Source organism: Chroicocephalus ridibundus, chromosome 18 (assembly GCF_963924245.1).
Source record: "Chroicocephalus ridibundus chromosome 18, bChrRid1.1, whole genome shotgun sequence".
NCBI lineage: Eukaryota > Metazoa > Chordata > Aves > Charadriiformes > Laridae > Chroicocephalus > Chroicocephalus ridibundus.
Window position 1 is genome coordinate 946,738 of NC_086301.1, and position 18,170 is coordinate 964,907.

The 18,170-nt window shown below is 61.3% G+C and overlaps 1 protein-coding gene across 2 annotated transcripts in view; it reads right to left on the reverse strand.

The window, feature by feature from the left end:
* BUD13 (BUD13 homolog) overlaps positions 1-18,170 on the reverse strand; it is a 33,906-nt gene that overhangs the window by 1,864 nt on the left and 13,872 nt on the right. For both annotated transcript variants that reach the window (XR_010073647.1, XR_010073648.1), the window contains exons 14-15: positions 17,526-18,099; positions 16,819-16,953 (exon numbers count right to left, since the gene is read on the reverse strand). The gene's annotated coding sequence lies outside the window, so the exon portion shown is untranslated. The remainder of the gene's footprint in view (positions 1-16,818; positions 16,954-17,525; positions 18,100-18,170) is intronic.

An 18,170-nucleotide genomic window follows, 5' to 3' on the forward strand; every position in this document is an offset into this window, starting at 1 on the left:
CGCCCCGGGTCGGCGCCTGCAGAGCTGGCGGGGGCAGGAGGGAAAGGCCTCCCTCCGGCAGCCGGGGGCTGGTTTTCACTGGCACTCGGGGATTTTTGGATGCTCTCCAGGGTTTCGTGCTCTGCCAGCCCCTCCCCGCCGAGAGCTGCGCGCTTCCCAGCCCACCCCCTGCGCGGCGCGTGTGTGTATATAAATATATACATGCAACAGGCGTGCTTTATAGTAAACATAAACAAACACAAAGCTGCTCTGTGTTTGGTACGCAGAGGGAGCGCTTTCTGCCTCTCTGGGCTTGGCTGGACGGGGCGGGAGCACTCGCGGGGGCGAGGGGCAGCCGAGGTCCACTGGCCACCGCTGCTGGGGACTGGTTTCGCCAGGAGAAGCCACTGGGAAGGGCTGGTCCGAGCCCCTGTCGTGGCAGCTCTGCCGGGCCCTGCCTGCCGCCTGGGTTCCCGCACGCGGTTGCAAGCTCGGGAGTAAAGAAAGCAGCGGTGATAAATACGAGAGCCACCATCCCGGGCGTCACTCCCGTAATTTGCAGTTATTTAATAACCTCCTCGTGGCTTTAAGCGAGGCAGCCAAAAATCCTTCCCTCCGAGGGGAAAACGACGGGGCACTGCATCCTGGGTACCGCCATGCATAACTGCTAATAAGCAATAAAGACGGAGTTTTAGCAATAATTAAAGCTACCAACGGCGGATTCCCATGTCCTCAGCGTTAATGACCGCAGCCGCCCTGCGCAGCAAAGGAGAGGAGCGATGCCCGCGCCACCGGCGTGCCCGCTGCTGCCCGAAGCATCGCCAAAAAAACCCCACTCACCACGGGCAGCAGCACCCCTTTTATTTTATTATTTTATTTTATTTTATTATTTAATTTCATTTCATTTACTTAATTTCATTTTATTTCATTAAGCACCTTGAAACCAACAAGACCTCACCGGTGTAATCTGCTCCATCGATCGGCTCTGTTAGAAACTCACGGGTTAATTAAGGAGGAGCGGGGTTCGGCCGCGGCCGCCGGGGAGAGCGGTACCCAGCACAGCGTCCTCCTCCCCGCTCTCGGCAGCGTGCCCCGGTGCTTGGGTGCCAGCGGGAGACCCCCACGGAGACGCCACATCGGTCCCTGTGCCCCCCACCCCGCCCAAGGCAGGAGGGACAGGCGGCATGATTTGTTAGCATCTTCGCTTCTGGTCACGAAAAGAAATAAATAAATAAGGGGGGAGAAAAATCCCTGTGAACATGAGTAATGGCCCAGGAATGAGCAACCCGAGATAAAACTGAATAATAACATGTCAAAAACTACACGATGTGGGTTTTTATTCCCCAGCGGAGTTTCCTTCCTGCTAATCCATCACTGTAGAAGATGCAAGATTACTGCTTTCAGGAAAAACTCCGGGAGATAAATGTCAGTAAATTAGGGTTTATTATATTATTTAGGGCGATATAATTCCAAACATTCCTTTATTAAATTATTTATGCCCTTGGCGGTGGCTCGGCTGGGCAGCCGCCCTCCCCGGTAGCATCCCCCCGTGGCGGGTTGCCGCGGCGGTGAGCGAGGAGGGGACAGCAGCGGTGACAGCAGGGACGCCAGCCCGGATGGATCCGCAGGGTCCCCATCGTCCCCCCCGGCCCTGCAGCCCCTTCAGGGCTGGCGTCCCCTGGGCCACGGGTGTGGGGGGAGCTCCCCCGCCGCCGCACAAACGAGCCCCGTCCCGCTCCCCTCCCCGCCGGCGCTTCAACAAGGTGTCGGGCGCTTTCCCACAAATTGCAGCAAAATTACAGTCACGTCAATAATGAAAGGCTTGTCCTCCCGAGGGGAGGCTGGCAGGAACCAGCCGTCCTGCTGAAAGACAAATGTACCCTGTATTTAAATCCAGCGGCAGAGATGCTCGCCGCTGCACGGCCCTTCTGTTAGCGCGCGGCAGAGCCCGGCGGATAGGTCAGCGCTGTCAGAAAAATGAAAGGAGACGCGGGGCCGGGACAAGCAAAGCAGGTAGGGAAAGGTGAACTTTGTCATGGCGGGGAAAAGCGGCCGCTGACAGAAATTTAGCGTGCCTAACGAGCAGCCCGGCGCCTCCATGGCAGGCCTGACATCTCTGTTTTCCCAAAGAAGGAGCGGACGGGACCGCTGTGCATCCCACGGGAGCCGGGCAGTGCCCGGGAGCCCACGGCGGGGCAGCCGGGCTCCGTCTCGCCCTGGCTCCATCACCATTGCCGGCTGGCTTCCCGAGCCCGGCGCCGCCAGCAGTACTGTGCAAAGCTCCGCTCGCTGCTGGGAGCAGAGCTGGCAGCAAGGGATGGAGAAACCCTGCCCCGCCGAGGAGATGGAGCAGGTGCCCACGAGGTCACCACTCGGTTCGCACGGCTGTCCCCCAGGCACCTGGCATCAGCCCCGCCACCGCCGAGGATGGTACCCGCTGCCAGCGCCCACCAGCATCGTCCCCGGAGCCGCGCTCCCCTGCCAAGAGCAGCCTCATCCCGCCCGCGTCGGGCTGCGCCGCGAAGGCGGCAGCCACGGCATCCCTTCTCGTTAGCTGTCCCCGGCCCCGCGCGGCCGGCTAACGAGACCGGAGCTGACAGAGGAGGATTACCCGCTCCCAGGAAGCCGGCGTGATTGTGTTTACTCCAAAACCTGGGCCGATTTAGTTGTCGGTGCGCATCATTAATCTTCTTCTACAATCCCTTCCCCATCTGCTCCCACTTTTTAATGAACTGCCACTTGCCACACTCAATAAAATCAGTGCTTCGCAAGGATCGCAGCGAGAGGGGGAAGTGAGAGGCGACGCGGGGAGGGAGGGGACGGCGATAAAGATCCGCACTTTGCTTTGGGAAGATGCTGCCTCATCTACATGGGCAAATGAATCGCAACATCCTGCCCTGAGACACTTTTGGCTGTCTTGCCCCCGAGCAAGTTACTAATAACCACATCAGACCGCGCCGAACGCGAGCCTTACAAGGCAAAATGTCAGCCCAAGTTTGATCCCAGCTACGCTGTTTTACACAATTATTTTCAGCGCATGAATACTGCAGGCGGCACTGAGATTGTAGTTTTCCAGCTTGCTGGCAGCTCTGGGGATTCATCCGATATCAGGCTATTACCTTCTGATTACTTTCCTTGGCAGCCAACCCGTTTGGAGCTGGCAAATAAACAATAGGGAAGAGTGTGATGGGGAGCTTAGCTTTCAAATTACACTTTTCAATCATTTGTCACACCAAAGGTATAATGAGTGTTTAATACAAAACTCAAAAGACTGCGGGGCTGGGGGAGGCGGCGCTTTGCTTGCGTGGAGGACGCTGAGTTTGGGTAGGGCTCGGAAACTTCCTCTCCATTGCTCCGGCTTTCTGCTTGGAATCGTGGCCAGCCCAACCCGGCAGGACCTGCTGGAAAAACCCCGTGCCCATGATCCGGGCTGGGACGGCCGACAGGGAAAAGAGCCAAAACCCCACCCGGGCATCACCCGGGCTGGGGCAGGACACGGAGGGTGCCATCCCAACACGCCGATAGGGACATCCCCGTCCCCGGCGACGGGATGGGCTGGTGCGGGACGCACAGCCACCCGCCCGCGCTAATCCTCCAGCATTTGTTGCCTTAATGTTACTCGTGATCAGACTATCTCACGTTAATGTGGATCTAATGTAGAAATCCATACGAGCTCCAGAGTCATTTGGTATTAATTAAACGCCGCCGTTATATTACTGGGATTGCTTTCTGTTTATTGCTCTCTGCAATTAGCAGACGAGACCTGCTCCGCAGCTGCGCTGCCTCCCTGCGCAGAACCTCCGAGCCCAGCGCCCGGTGATGGCGAGGGGGGCCAGCAGCCCCCCCAAACCGCCTCTTGCCCCCAGCAAAGTTTCCTGCCGCAGCCTCGGAGGAGAAGATGCTTCGGGAGGCAGAAGGATGCTTCCTCGGCCCCGGCATCCTCCTCCAAGGTGTTTCAGTCCTGTCTTGTTATTGAAGCTCGCCGTCCCTCTGCCCACATGTCAGACGAGAGAGAAGAATAGAAATCGCTCCTTAAAGTTCACAACCCGTCACTCCGGCTTTCAGAAATACAAGCAAAAATGGCAAAGCAGTAGGGGGAAAATCCATTTCTTTCGAGATGATCTTTCCCTGGAACATGTCCTGTTGATTTGCAGTCAGGGAAAGGCGAGTGTGTTTGTCTGAGATAGGGGAATCAGATCTGTCTAAACTCTCCTCTACTCCAAACTCCCCCCTTCAAAAGACCTTTTTTAAAAAAAAGAGAAAAGCCTTGAGAGAGAAACCTCTCCTGTTCGAAGCCCTTTCCTTGGTGACCGGGCCCCCCGAGGACCTTCTGCCCTTCTCCTGCGCCAGCGGCACCGGGGGCACGGAGCCGGGACCAGACTTTTCCCGGCTGGGGGGGTTTGGGCTGGACGCCGCGATCCCCAGAGGCCCTCGGACCGCGCTCGGCACCGCGGTGACCCGCCACGTCCTGCTGGTGGCCGGGTCGAACGCCTTCATTTGTAAAGGGACAAAAGGACTTTGCGGGGACGCCTCGGGCTCCCGCAGCTCCCAGGGGACCGACGCGGCGGCGAGCCCCGCAGCCGAGCCCGCCCGCTGCTCCCGCGGCCCCTTCCAGCGCCCTCCCCGCAGGGAGAGGGGGGCCGGAGCCCCCCGGGGCTGCCCGGGGGCCGGCGGCTGGGCGCGGGGCACCGCAGACCCACGGAGGGTGCGGGTCGCGGGGGACCTTAAAGGTCCCGGCGGGGCCGGGCCTCTCGTTAGAGCCAATTAGTAACTGCGGCGACTCGCCAGCCGGCCACCGGCGGGGGACGCGGGGCCCTGCGCCGGTGCAGCACTGCCATCTCCCGTCCGCGCCGCCGCGGGGACGGCCCGGGGCTCGCCCGCCCGGGGCAGCCCCCGCTCTGCCGGGGGTCCCCGCCGGGGCTCCCCGTCCCTCCGCCGCCAGCTCCCGCAGCCTGGGCTCCGCGGCTCCCGCCTTTCTCCTGCCCCTCGCCGCTGCCCCCGCCCCGGCGGCGTCCCCCGGGCGCGGCATCCCCCGGGCGCGGCATCCCCCGCGGGACCCCTCCGGCGTGGGAGGTTGCGCGGGGGGGGGGGGGGCTACCGGCCCCCCGGAACCAGCCAGGGTCTGCGTGGCCGGTGCTGGTCCCCGCAGGAAGCCGCCGGTCTCTCAGCAGGCGCGGAAAGGGGAAATCGCAGCGCAGCTCTCAATTAGCAAAATAAACCGGAGAAAAATAAACTCTTCATCACAAAGAAAGGGGAAAAAAACAATAATACAGGGAGTGTGACCTATAAACATCTGCTCATGTTCCCCTCCAGTTATTGCAGAGAGAGAAGCCAAAGTTATTTCAGGCTTCTCATACATCTGGGCAGGGTTTTCGGGTTTGTTTTGCTTCTTTCCTGCCACCGCCCATCACTTTTCAGGCTGTAACGTCTGAAAGGCCCCACGGAATGGATTAGAGTGTTAAATCTCCCTGTCGTTATTTGCAGGTAATGCCCCTAAATCCTCGCCGTGACGGGGAATGCAGCGGGGAGGTCTGGCGGGTCCCCGAGCCCCTTCCTAGCCCAGGGAAGCGTCCTGTGGGGGGGCTGCGCGGCTCCCTGCCCTCCCAGCCACCGGCCCAGCCCCGGGGGATTGCCATCCACCGAAAAGCACGGCATCTTCACGCGTGCTCTCCCGCGGCCCCTCGTTCCTCACCAGGATGAGCAGCTCCTCACTTTGCTTCCCCGAAGGCGGCCCTTCGGCAGAGCCCCGCTCCCCGCGGGAACCCACGCCGCCTCGGGGGCGGCAGCCCGGGGTCTCCCCAGGAGCCCCCACCCCTGCTGGGGTGCCTCAGGGTGGTCGTGGCTGCTCAGCCGGGAGTTACGGGGGGGTCATCGGGGAGGAGGCTGCAAAGCCCTGCCTTGCCTTTAGCCAGGTGCAAGGGATGCTCTCCAAAGGCAGGATGCGGCCACCAGCCCGTCCCCAGGAAGGCCCGGGAGAACTGGGAAAGGCAGCGAAGAACAAAACCCAAACAGCGCCTACGGAGCCGGGAAATCTCAGGAGAGGAGAGGAGAGGGAGAGGAGAGGGAGAGGAGAGGGAGAGGAGAGGGAGAGGAGAGGGAGAGGAGAGGGAGAGGAGAGGGAGAGGAGAGGGAGAGGAGAGGGAGAGGAGAGGGAGAGGAGAGGGAGAGGAGAGGGAGAGGAGAGGGAGAGGAGAGGGAAGCAGTTTGTGTAACCTTGGAGACGGAGACAAGGAGCCCGAAGTGGAGGGAGCGCAGCGCCCGGAGCACCCGGGATGGGTGGCACCACAGAGGGCTCCGGGGGGGGCTCTGACCCCCTCCCCAAAGGCCCCCCTCGACAAGGGAGAGCCTGGCAGAGGGAATGCAGCCCCTGAGGGTCTGGAGGAGCAGGACGCGGCGCTGCAGAGCAGCCGTTGGGTGGAGAGGGAGCGGGAGGGTTAGGCAGATGAGATAGCGGAAGAAGAAAGAAGTGACGTGGAAGAATAAAGGGAGCGAAGCGGAGAAGCGACGTTGACGCAGGAGAGGAGAAAAAAGATCGGATATGAAATACGAGAGATCAAGGACAAAAGCTGTAAAGAGGCTGCACCGGCACTCCAGCCACCACGACACAGCCAGAATTGCCTGTTTTGTTAAGCGCTATACCCGTTTTGCTAAATCCCAACCACCGTCGCACGCCATTCCTCCAGAGCAAGCCACGTCTGCCGTTCCCTCAGAACCTGGGCTGACTTCTTCTTTTCTTGCTTTCCACCTACCCCATCCCTGCTCTTTCTGTTTTGCACAAACCCCTTTGCGCAAAACTCCAGATTCTGCCCTGCCTGGCCCCAAACGCAGCGAGGGAGCAGGAGCCTGTCCCGGGGCACCCGGGCTCTGAAAGCAGCAGATGCCTGGTGAGATACATCCATCGCGTCTGGGAGTGGTCCGTGTTCCTCTGAACTCACCTGGGGTAGAGATATTTAAAAACAACGCTTAAAAAAAATAAAGCCAGTGAGATCTGGAGCCCCTTGGGCGCGACGTGGGGCGCCGCTGGCCTGGGCCGGGTGAGGCCGCGCAGCAGAGCGGCACTATTCCTACCTCCGCAAGCAGCGACCAGAGGCAGAGCGGGGAGAAAAACCTACCCATGGCGTGGGCCCGTGGCAGGGCTGGGAACCAGCTCCAGGTGCGATGTCACCTCCCGCCCGGCATCGGGGAGCAGGTCTGGGGACAGCCGTGTCCCCTCCGCGGCTCCGGAGGGAGCGGGGGCGCAGAGAGCCGCTGCCCCACCAGCCCCACCACGCCACGCTCTGCAAGGGACAGCTCGGTTAATGTAGGGCATCAAACAGCCCGCAATTAGCTCTTGATCTTAATTACACACGTTACTGATGAGCTCATCAACTTAATCTAATTAGTCTGCAGAGCTCAATTGCCTGTCCCTTTTTCTTAAATAATGTGCTATGTAAGCCTATTATCCCTTTTGATGAAACCTGTTCGCTTACACGATTTGTCAGGCGGGCGCAGCACCGGCCGCCTGGCACGGCCAGCGCTGCCCCCTGCCCCCACGGCGCCGGCACCTGCCACCGCCACCCCGCGTCCCCCCCTGTCCCCAGGGATGGGGGACGGTGCTTTCCCCAGGGGCTGCTGCGCCGGGACACCTGGGCTGGGCAGCGCCGAGCTCCCGGCCCCCTTCCCCGCCTGTCGCGAGGCTCGGGAAATGCCATCGGCGGCTGGCAGCGGCCGTCACACCCCGGGGTCCCCAAGGGGTCTCCAAGGAGCCCCCGGTGCCGCAGCCGTCGCCTCCCGCCCCGAGCCGGTGCTTCCAGGAACCTGCCCTCGCCCTCTCCCCGAGCAGGAATCAATGAAATCCCCTAAAAGCTCATAACTCGGAGGTAATTATAAGAAGCATCAATTACCCAGCGATGTGGGTTTCATGAATTCAATTAATTTGCATAGTGATCGATTCAGGCGGGTCCTCTCCGGGTCCCTGGAGGAAGTTAGGACATTGTTCTGCGCGCTATTGATTTTACAATGCAAAACCAAAGCGCGCTCTCCTCTTATTCAGAGCTGCTCATTCAGCCATATTAACTTTCAGATCATTTATTTTTGTATGTCTTTCAACTCTGTTTGTTGCTATCACACAAATGCAGAGTATTACATTGTAGAGAATAATTGAATCAATACAGTCATGGTACTCTGGGTCTCCCAGGCTCGCAGGAGCGCGAGCTGGCAGGAGCCCGCGCGCAGCCTGAGAGGGGGTTTTTTTGTTTTTTTTTTTAACCTTTCCAGTTATTAAAACGCTCATCTGGCTACATATTAACTTTCTGCCCTGCGCGGCTGTTATTGTTTCGCCCACACCCGAGTGGGAGATGCCGGCGCTGCCACGAAGACGCTGCTTGGCTTTCTCCGAGCATCCTTGCACCCCTCGGCGGGGATGCTGCTGCCCGGCGGCGGGGCTCTGTGTCGGCGCGGGGACCCGGACTGCCCTCCTCGCCCCCCAGCCCCCCTCGCCCCCCAGCCCTCCTCAGCTCTCCAACCCCCTCCTCACACCCCCAGCCCTCCTTCCCCTCTCCACCCTTCTCGGTGGCAGGTGGCCACAGGCCAATAAGGGACGGGGCGAGAGGAAGAAGCCCCTTCAAACGATGAGGCCACCGCACAAAGGAAGAATCCTCCTTCAGGTTGAAACGGCTCTGAAAAGAGAGGGCTCTTTAATTCTGCTTCCCCTCCCACTGGGATATTAGACAGCTAAATAGCGGCGCGCCTGTTTCCTTCTGATAACCGGTTCCCAACGAGCACCCTAATTGTCCCCGGCCCCTCTCCGCCATCCTACAGAGCAGGTCATTTACTGCCCGGCACACGCAGCTAAACACAAATCCATTTTCCAAGGGAAATTTCTATTCTTATCTGGGTTCTGCAAGAGGGTTGCGAGCGGCCCCTGTTAATTGAAGCTTTGGTGTTTGTTGGAGGAGGCCTCTAATCAGCTCCGTGAAGGGCTGAGACGCTGCGTCGGGCAGCGCCGGGCTCGGCGGCCGTGCTGGGATGGCTGCGCCGGGAAGGGCACCCAACGGAAGAGCCCACGGCACAGAGAAACACCGTCTCGGCGACGGAGGGTTTCAGCCGAGGTGCCCCGGGGCACCCAGCCCTCGGCGCCGGGCTGGTGGCCAGGGCACACGCCGACCTGCAGCGCCGAGCGCCCACCCGCCCGCGCTTCCCAAGGGTAAGGCGGCTTTTCAAGCGCTTTGGCTCCTCTTCTGCAATATCCTCCAGCAAATCAAGCATCCCCTTCTTGGGATGTTTTCAATCTGTTTTATGTTGATTTTAATTAAAGAATTTGAAACTGAACAAACAGTTCGTAGCAGGTGGCCATACAAGTGTGAAATAAGCAAACTGTTTTATCTGCCACAAACTCCACCAGTAAATTCCTTCAAATTAATCCCAGCCTCCGAAAGGCCGCTGACTCCGTTTGGGCTCTGCCATTCTCCAAATATCTGCCTTCATCCCGGCGCCAGGAGCAGGCGTGGCGGGGAGCTGGGATGTACGGTGGCTCCGGCTCCAGCACCAGCAGGAAAATTGCACCCTGGATTTGGGAGCGGCTCCTGGCGCCCGGCTGCACCCCGTAATGCCACCGGCATCAAGGCAAAGAGGAACCCACCCCCATCCTCATTCTCCTCCTCTCCAGGGCAGCGCGTCCTGCCCGAGCTGCCGCCGGCTCCGCCGCAGGACCGTCCTCCGCAGCCGGGACCTGGATGGCGCAGAGGCAGCCGAGGGCCTTTGCCCAGGTAACGGGCCCTGCATAGTGATGGCCCCCCCGGGGAAGGCAGAAGCGAAGCACAGATGCCCACAAGCTTTTCTTCTTGCAAGGCTGCGCCGGCGATAGCCAGGGGAGCGAAAAAACAAAACAGAAGGGAGAAGAAAGGCACGCACGTGCTCCTCTTCATCTCGCACTCCTGCCCTCTGTCAGGAACCTCATCGGCAGCTTCAGGAGATCACGTTTTGCCGTCTGGAAACGCCACCTCCCTCCCCAGCTGAAGGCGGAGAGGAGCCGCGGGCCCAGGCGGTGTCTTGGGTCCCATTCCCCGGCCTGGCTGGTGCCCTCACACCGTGCCCACATGCTCGCCGGTGCCTGGGACCCCCCGCACCGGGACACACCGGTCCCTGCAAGCACCATCACCAGCTGGGAAGGAGCTGTTTGCATCTCTCCTCCTCGCTGCTCCGAGCGCTGCCGGGTCTGGGGCTTTAATATCACTCTCTTTGGCTCCCTGTCCGCCACCCCAGCTCTTTGTGTCCCCCCCGTTGCGGGGAAGGAGGCCACGCCAGCGGCAGGTCTCACGGCAGGGCGCGGGGTATCGTTCCCTCAGCTCGGCAGAGGGACCACGCTCCTGCCCGGCACCCCCACACTGGTTTCCATGGCAGTGGCGAGCGTTGCTGCCTGCTCCTGCCTGCTCCTGCCTGCTCCTGCCATGCATCCAGGCAGCACGAGGCTCTCTGCTCCCCTTCCCCGCCCAGGGGGGCTTTGGGGTGCGCATCGCTCCCCGTCCCCTGCTCTGCTGCCCCGCCAGCCCCACTGAAGGGGAGCGGGCAGAGGTTGGACCGCTCGCCCGGGCACCGCGGGATGCAGCTCTCACTCCATCCCGGCCACGGAGCCGCCGAGCAGGAGGCTCTCGGCTCCAACCTGGCTCCTTTCGGCAGGAGAGACGACTGTCCGTCAGCTCCTTTTCTCCCTGCGATGTTCAGAGCATGTTTAACATCCCATCTCTCCTGTTCGCCCTCCCCGGTGACCCGGCGCGGGGAAATCAGAGCAGCGCTCCCGGTCAGCCCGCGCCAGCCGAGCTGCCCGGATAATTACAAGATGTTCCGCTTTCCTGGGATTACCGTCGGTGCTTCTTCTCAATAAATATGGATGCGCAGCTGCTGCTAAAAAGAATCAACAAAAATAAAGCGGGGCAGGCTGCGTGCCCTGCGCGCTTCCCTCCCAGCGTGCGGTCCCAGCGCTGCCTCTGGCCCGGATTCAGGCAGGTTGGAGGCAGGGAGGGGGCGGATCGGGATGTTTCCCTCCAAACACCGGGCTCAGGTGTCTGCGAAAACACAAAGCAATGCTAACAAATGCGTTGGGAAGGATAGGGGATTTAATAGGAAATTAGGCAGCGCTGCCTCTCCTGCAGCCTCGCCCCGAAGCCGGGAAGGGGCGTCGAGATGAAACACCTTCAACACCTTCCATGTCGCACCAGCGCCGGCGTTCCTCATCCCTACAGTTCCTCCTGGCCTTTAAAGGCAACGATGTGCTCTTCTCCTTATATTAATCTCCTAATCACTAAATTAATTTCCATCTCAGTTACAGCACATTCAGACTCTATTAGTAAATCATGTCCTAGCTGCTTAGCAACTTTTGTTATAAGATTCCTATTAGATCGCGTTTCAAACCGGCGGAGATGGAACAGCTATTATCTTAATAACTTAAACATTAAAGGCGCTTCGGCGGAGACGGGGAGCGCTCCCGCTGCCGGCGACCTGCACCCAGGCGTGCGCAGCCCCTGCGTGCACACCCAGGGGATGGCGGGGACCCCCGCGCCTCCCGCCTCGGGGGGAGCCCACCCCGCGCCCCCACCGTCCCCGGGGCCGGCAGCGGGCCGCGGCGCACGTCTCTCCTCCCTCCTGAAGCCCAGGCAGAGCCGCTCCCCCGCTGGGCTTCATTTCAGAGTCCGGGGCTGTCATTACGGGGAGGAAAAAGCAGAGGAGCGTTTGCTGGCTCATCCGTGCGCCCGTTTTCATCCCACCCCGCAGCACGTCCCCCCCGGCACGGGGCAGGACGGGGGCGCGGGGTGCCCAACGTCACCCATGCCCCGCTGCAGGGGAGCTGAGGGGCAGCGCAGGGTCGGAGCCCGGCTCGGGGGGCGCGGGGGGCACGCAGCCATGGCCAGGCAGCGTACGTGCCCACCCAGCCGGGGCGGGGAGGCTGGGCTGGCGACCGCCGGCTGCAGCTTGCCTCCGCCACCCGGCCCTCTTCCCCCCGCGCCGCGCCGCACGCCCACTCCTCCGGCTCATCGGCGTGAAATTTAATTTGCAGCAATCAGCTGGAGGTGAGGCAGGCGCCAAATTAGCTCGACGTGGTGCTCTCGCCTCCTCCCAGGGCCCCCCTCCCCGGCTGGCAGGCAGTGGAGGCACGCAGCCCCCCTGCCCCGCCGATGCCCGGCCCCCCAGCCCCATCCCACCCCGGCCGGGGGGGATCGCCCCAGCTGGGACATCGGAGCGGTAAGAAGCCACCGCCGTGCTCCTCCTGTCTGGTTCCACGAGCGACGCAGAGGGTGAGTTATGGCGTGGCTGGATGCACACATATTCTGATAAGGAAGAATAATAACTTGTCAAAGATATATATGATATGTGTTTTCTTTCCAGACAGAATATATATTGGGATAATTCATCAACTCGCCTGGCACTGGCCAGAAGAGAGACAGAAGAAGAGAAGAGAGAAGGAATCACCATAAAAAGAAGCCAACGTGCAAAGAGCCCTTGGCACTGAGTCCCGAGCCCGGCAGGGACCCCTGGCCGGCTCCTTCTCCCCGAGCCCGTGGCCGTCCATGAGCGGAGCCCCGGGAAGGATAAAGTGGGGGGATGCCGGCCGGCAGAGCGGCACTTCGCAGCGGCAGGGCTGCCGAGCGGGCAGAGGCTTTAGCAGCAAGCCGCCGTGTTTATCCAAAGAGGCCGCCTGAGATACCAGTGGCTTTACCGTACCAAGCCCTAAATCCAGCTGATGCGCGACGGCAGAGCAGAGCGGCGTTCCCTCCGGCCAGAGAGCTCCTGCCGAGCCACCGTCACCTCCCGCCGATGCCCACCCCGGCCTCCCGCACCCCAAAAGGCGCTCTCTGCTGCAAACCACGCTGCACCCCCCCCAGCATCTGCTCGATGGGCTGCTGCTCCGGCAAACGCAGGCTCCATCCATCGGCAATTCCCTGCTCCCCACAGCGGGCGCCTCCTCGCCGCTCCCCGGCAGCCAGACGGTGCAGCCACCAAGCGCGCGCCCACGAAGACGGCCAGATTTCCCTCCCGTGAGCCGGGGGATTAGAAATAAAGCTCCTCGCCAATTAATTAGCAATTACTTTGTTTGAAAGATAAACGCGCCGGTAAATAAAAGTCATTGCCAGGCGGAGTGGCACCGAGCGGGCGCGGGGGGAAAGTGGAGGCTGCGTCCCCGGCGGGGGGAGAAGGGCTGTCCCGTCCCCACAGTGTCCCCTGCCTCAGTCCCTCTTTGCCAACGGAGGGTCCCCGGTTGCCCCACGGTGTCAGCGAGCCGGCGTGCATGGCTACTGCCGCTCCGTGACCACCGCGGTGTGCCGCAGCCAGCCCCCGGGTCACCGCAGGGCTGAAAGCTGGCACATCCCGATCCGGCAAACCCAGGGACCGCAGGGAGCCGCAGGAGGGGTTTGTGGAGTGATTTGTCAACTGACAAGCAAAAATATATTACCAATTTAGGCCTGTGATTTGCCTGCAACTTTTTAATCCTTGAGATGTTGTTGAATAGATTAAAGTGTCGGCTTTGATCCATGCGTTTAGATGGAAACATAAATATTGCCGGCGCTTATCCTCCAGCGCCCGGCCTGCCAAGGGCTGCTGCCCGGCCGTGCCCTCCCCACCACGCTGCTTCTGCAGGGACCTTTTCCCACCCCCTCTCCTTCGGCAGCCCCTCCTGGGGCTCCTCCTCGTCCCCTGGGTTGACGGCCGCTCGCAGGGTCGCGCTGGCACGGGAGGAGGCGGCCGCGGAGCGCGAGCAGGAGCAGGATTTGGGTGGTAATCCTGTCTCTCCTCCCTGCACGCTCGGCCGATCACGCCAGCCTCCTGCACTGCCGGGCGGCGCGAGTGGGTTCACGCCTCCCAGGCCGGCTGTCGGAACAAATCCTGCTGGCACGGAGCCGTCGAGAGGGGCTACGGGCGCGCAGAGGCTTCCCCTCCGCTCTCCGGGGCTGCATCCCTGTTCCCATCCCTCCCTCCTGCAGCCCTGGCACAGGCAGCCATCGCCCCAGGCTGACTCTTCCACTTGCAGGGCCTTCTCCACATCTTTGCCCTTTTCCTGGGAAAACGCCTCACTCGGGCTGCAGCCATCGCCCTGGGAAGCCCCTATTTGCCTTTTCCCCGGGAGCAGGCAGGGGTGAGAGTGGGATGAAGGTCCCAGGCAGCACCACGGCAGAGAAGGCCGGTGGCAAACAGCTCGCAGCAGCAGACAGGCAGGCAGCGCTCAGACAGGAGCCCCCAAAGCGTGGCGTTAGCGAGGCGAGGCGCGGAACTACGCTGACATTTTATTTCGGGGAAATTTGGGTGGACGCGCCAAGGTTTTAATGCTGGCCTGAAAGCGCGGGCTGGGCTGGAGAGCTGTTTGCGCCGCTCAGGTGGAGCCTCCATCAGCAAACGGATGCACCTGGGATGCGGGATGCGCATCCCAGGCGCGGGATGTGCCACCAGGACCAGGACGAAGACCCAGGACCGGGATGGGGACGGGGCCCAGGACCATTCCCACGCGTGGCACCAGCACCCGCAGCCAGGCGGGACGTGGCCCCGCGTGGTGCTGCGGTGGCGCGAGCCAAGCACCTGCTCCTGCTACAATAAGCAGAGATCAATGTTCTGGGTAATTTTATGATGCAGAAATGCGCAGCATAATTCAATTTTCAGCAAGGGAAACAAATGAATCTCCGCTTGCTCCCGTCTCGTTTTTCCCCCCTCCTTCCCACCCTCATTTGATACCGCTCCATGTGGCAACATCAAACGATCTCTGAATATTTTAGCTCCTGTAAAATATTTATATTAGAACACAAGGAAGGAAATTGGTCGCTTCCAAGCCATGTAAACATATGCCTTCTAACAGCTGGATCCCTGGCAGCGCTCGCCAGGCGAGGAAGCGGCTGCCGCGCTCCCAGGTATTTAAAACACTTGGTGGCCGAGCCGCGCCGGGGAAGGGCAGGGGAGGACCGGTGTCTCCAGCACCGGGCGACACAGAGATGCTCCAGCCCTGCCGGATCCGCTGCCGATGGAGCACCGCACGCCCCGGCAACGGCGGCTGCCTTTGCCCCGGGCAAAGGGTGGGCAAAGGGGGTGTGCTGAAGCCCCCAGAAGAGCGGGGGGAGCGCGGGGGCCTGCCCTCCGCCCCGGCGAAGCAGCACCGCCTCCAGCCGGCTGGAGATTAATTGAGGACCGCCATTAAAATGTCACCAAGAAAATTATTAAGTTAAGGTAAACCACTTCCCCGCGTCAAAAGCAAAGGCAATCAGTCCCAAGCATGTCCCCCTAGGAAATTATGTGGAGTAATTAATCAAAAAGCTAATGAGAAATGTGTTTTCTTTCCCAGCCTAACACCACATCATATTCTTATTAGCCAAGGTTATTACAATAGTAATCATGCATGCTCCGAGTTCAAATTGGGTTTTTTTGCTCCACTGCCACCAATTTAGAAAGCCATTAATGGAAAAGATAAACCCCGATACACAAAGCAGCCCTTTGTGTTGATTCACCTGCCGCGCGATAATCGCCGCACGCGACCTGCACCCTGCCAACATATGTTCCCCGTCACCCAATTACGGGCCACCGCCATGGGCGCCGCGGGAAGCGCTCGCCCAGCGGCACAACGCAGGCAGCCGCCGGCGGCTCGCCCCTTCGGCCCGTCCGCCCTCTTTGTTGGGACGCCTGGGATCGGAGTTGGTCCAGAAATCTGGCTGCGGGCGGGTAATTTGCTCGATACGATGGGTTTCCCCCCCCCGGCTGCCAATCTTTCCGGCCCTAAAGTGCACAGTCAGCAGCCTGGCGAAGGGAAAACATCTCTGTTTGATATTCAGCATTAAATAATTCAGCCCCCTACAGAGAGAGCGGGGAGAAGAATGAGCCTGACAAAAAACATAAAGATTCCCTGCGCCCTGTTACAACTGCATTGACCTGATTAGCTCGCTGGAGGGATGCTGAGCCGCGCTGCAGCGGCGCGGGGAAACCCCGTCTCGCAGTGCCAGCCCAGCGGAGGGGACGGCGGTGGGGCCAGCGAAGCTCTCCAGCGTGCCGGACCCCCTTCTCATTCTGTGTTTTCTTGCAAAAGTCTGTTTTTCTTGCTTGCACATATGCGGCGCAGTGGAGGCCTTGCTGCAACAGCGCGTTCCCTTGCCCAGGAGCCTTCTCATCTCGCACCTTCCCTCCGCAGCTCCGCTGGCTGCCTCCCTGGGGGCTTCGTCTGCAGGAGCCGAGGGGCTGGAGCCCCCATCCATCCATCCATCCATCCATCCATCCATCCATCCATCCACCCACCCACCCACCCACCCATCCCTCCCGCCCCAGGGGACCGCGCTGCCGATGCCGGCAGATGCTCTGCCCCGAGCAGCCCAGCTCCCAGTCTCCCCGCAGAGCCTGCGCTGCCTCGCAGCCGGCACGCTCTCTCCAGGATGTTTGGCAGCTCCGGCTTTGATGTGCGGATTAATGAGAACTGCCACTGCTGGAGCAAAGCCTTCAGAAGCCCAAAGGCAGGGCCTGGGGCAAGACTGGAGGGGACGACGCTCTCCGCGCGCTCCCTTTGATTGCTCCGTGCTCGGCTTTGCCTGCCGGCAGCGGGGCGAGACGGCAGCTTGGCGGGATGGCGGCACAGAAAGTCGGGCTGCCCGGGGTTGGCTGGCTTCAGCGGGGGCCATGGCCTCGCCGGGAGCCCTGGCCGGTCCCGCTGGCCACCACCACCGGGGCTGGCTTTGCAAAGGCACCCTGGCGCATCAGCCCAGGCAAACACCGACATCCTGGCGAGGGGCAGGAGTCGGGGTGCTGCGGGAGCCCCGGCTGGAGCCACACAATGCTGCTTCCACGCTGCCGGCTGGCTCCCTGCTCCTCGCCGCCCCACTGGAGAAGGTCGCGGATGCTCACCTGCAGCAGCACCGGCTGACGGAGGGATGCGGTGTCCCCATGTCCGCTGCCAGGGCTGGGGACCTCCCGGCGCCGGCTTCGGCCAATGTCCCGGCACTGCAGTGGCCGGCTCTGCTGCGGGGCAGCCAAGCGCACCTGGAGAGAAAACAACAACGTCGCCATCAAAACGCCCCAAAGGGGAGCCGACGCAACATCATAAACTCCCTCCTAATCCGCTCCCTGCACAACCTGCGGGCATGACGCTCCCCCGCGCCTCAGCAAGCACGCGAGGAGCACAGCCCGGGGCCAGAGCTCCGCGCTCGTCATGCTGAGGAGCTCGCGGCGTGAGCAGCAGCCCAGCGCCTCCGATCCCCCACTACAGCAGGGGTCCCTTCTGCCAGCACCCCTCCGCGGGGCTCTCAGCAGCCCCCAGACCCTGCCCCAGCAGAAAAGGGTCCCTCGGGGACCGCAGCGGGGTGGGAGCCCCTGCGCCCACCGCCCAAAGCGCTGGCACCGCGTAGGCAGCGGGTGGGCAAAGCCCCGGGTGCCCACCGCGGCCCCTCTCTGCATTAAGCCCTTGAAGAAGAAATCTATTAGCCAGTAATTACATGCGGGCTGCAACACTACAGTTTTATTACGGCTATAAAGCATTCCACGTTATAACCTGTAAATTCTCTTGTAGGGTGTTTACCGTTGGAGCAACACCTGATTTACACCATTGTACCCACCTGGCCCCAGGGGCACGCGGGCAGAGGGTCCTGCCACACGCTGCCGTCGGCCACCGCTGCTGCCATCCCTCCCCTCAGCCCCCGGGACGCGGCCGTGGGCTCCGCAGCACCCTGGGATTACAGCCCGGCAGCCCAGCGAGGGTCCCGAAGCTCGCGGGCAGCGGGGAGGGGGTAAGGCGGACCCTGGCCGGAGCCGGAGCAGCTCGGGCTCCCCGCAGGCGATGCTGGAAGGTCCTCATTCCTCCAGCCGGCGATCCCCGGCCACAAAGCCTCTGCCCGGCCGCCGAGGGGACCAGGTGGACGCCGAAGGACAAGTCCTCGTCCCCGTCCCCACCTTCTCGGCTTGAACGGGAGCCCAGGCTGGCGGGCTGCGCGGCGGGCTGGCTCGGCCGATGAAGTTATAACTTCTGAAGTCGCTCCAAAATGAATATGGATGCACATCTGCCTCCGCTTAGGTGTAACAAATTGCTGGAGATTGCGCTAAATCATCCCGAAACCGTGTCCGGCGCCGACATCCCAACTGCCCTGGGGACGGAGCGGTTGTGGCCCGGAACTGCCGGGGGAGGTTCAGCACCTGGAAGAAAGAAGTGCTGCAAACTTGTCATTTTTCATCGGTATTGTGCAGATGAAGTCCTCCGCAGCCTC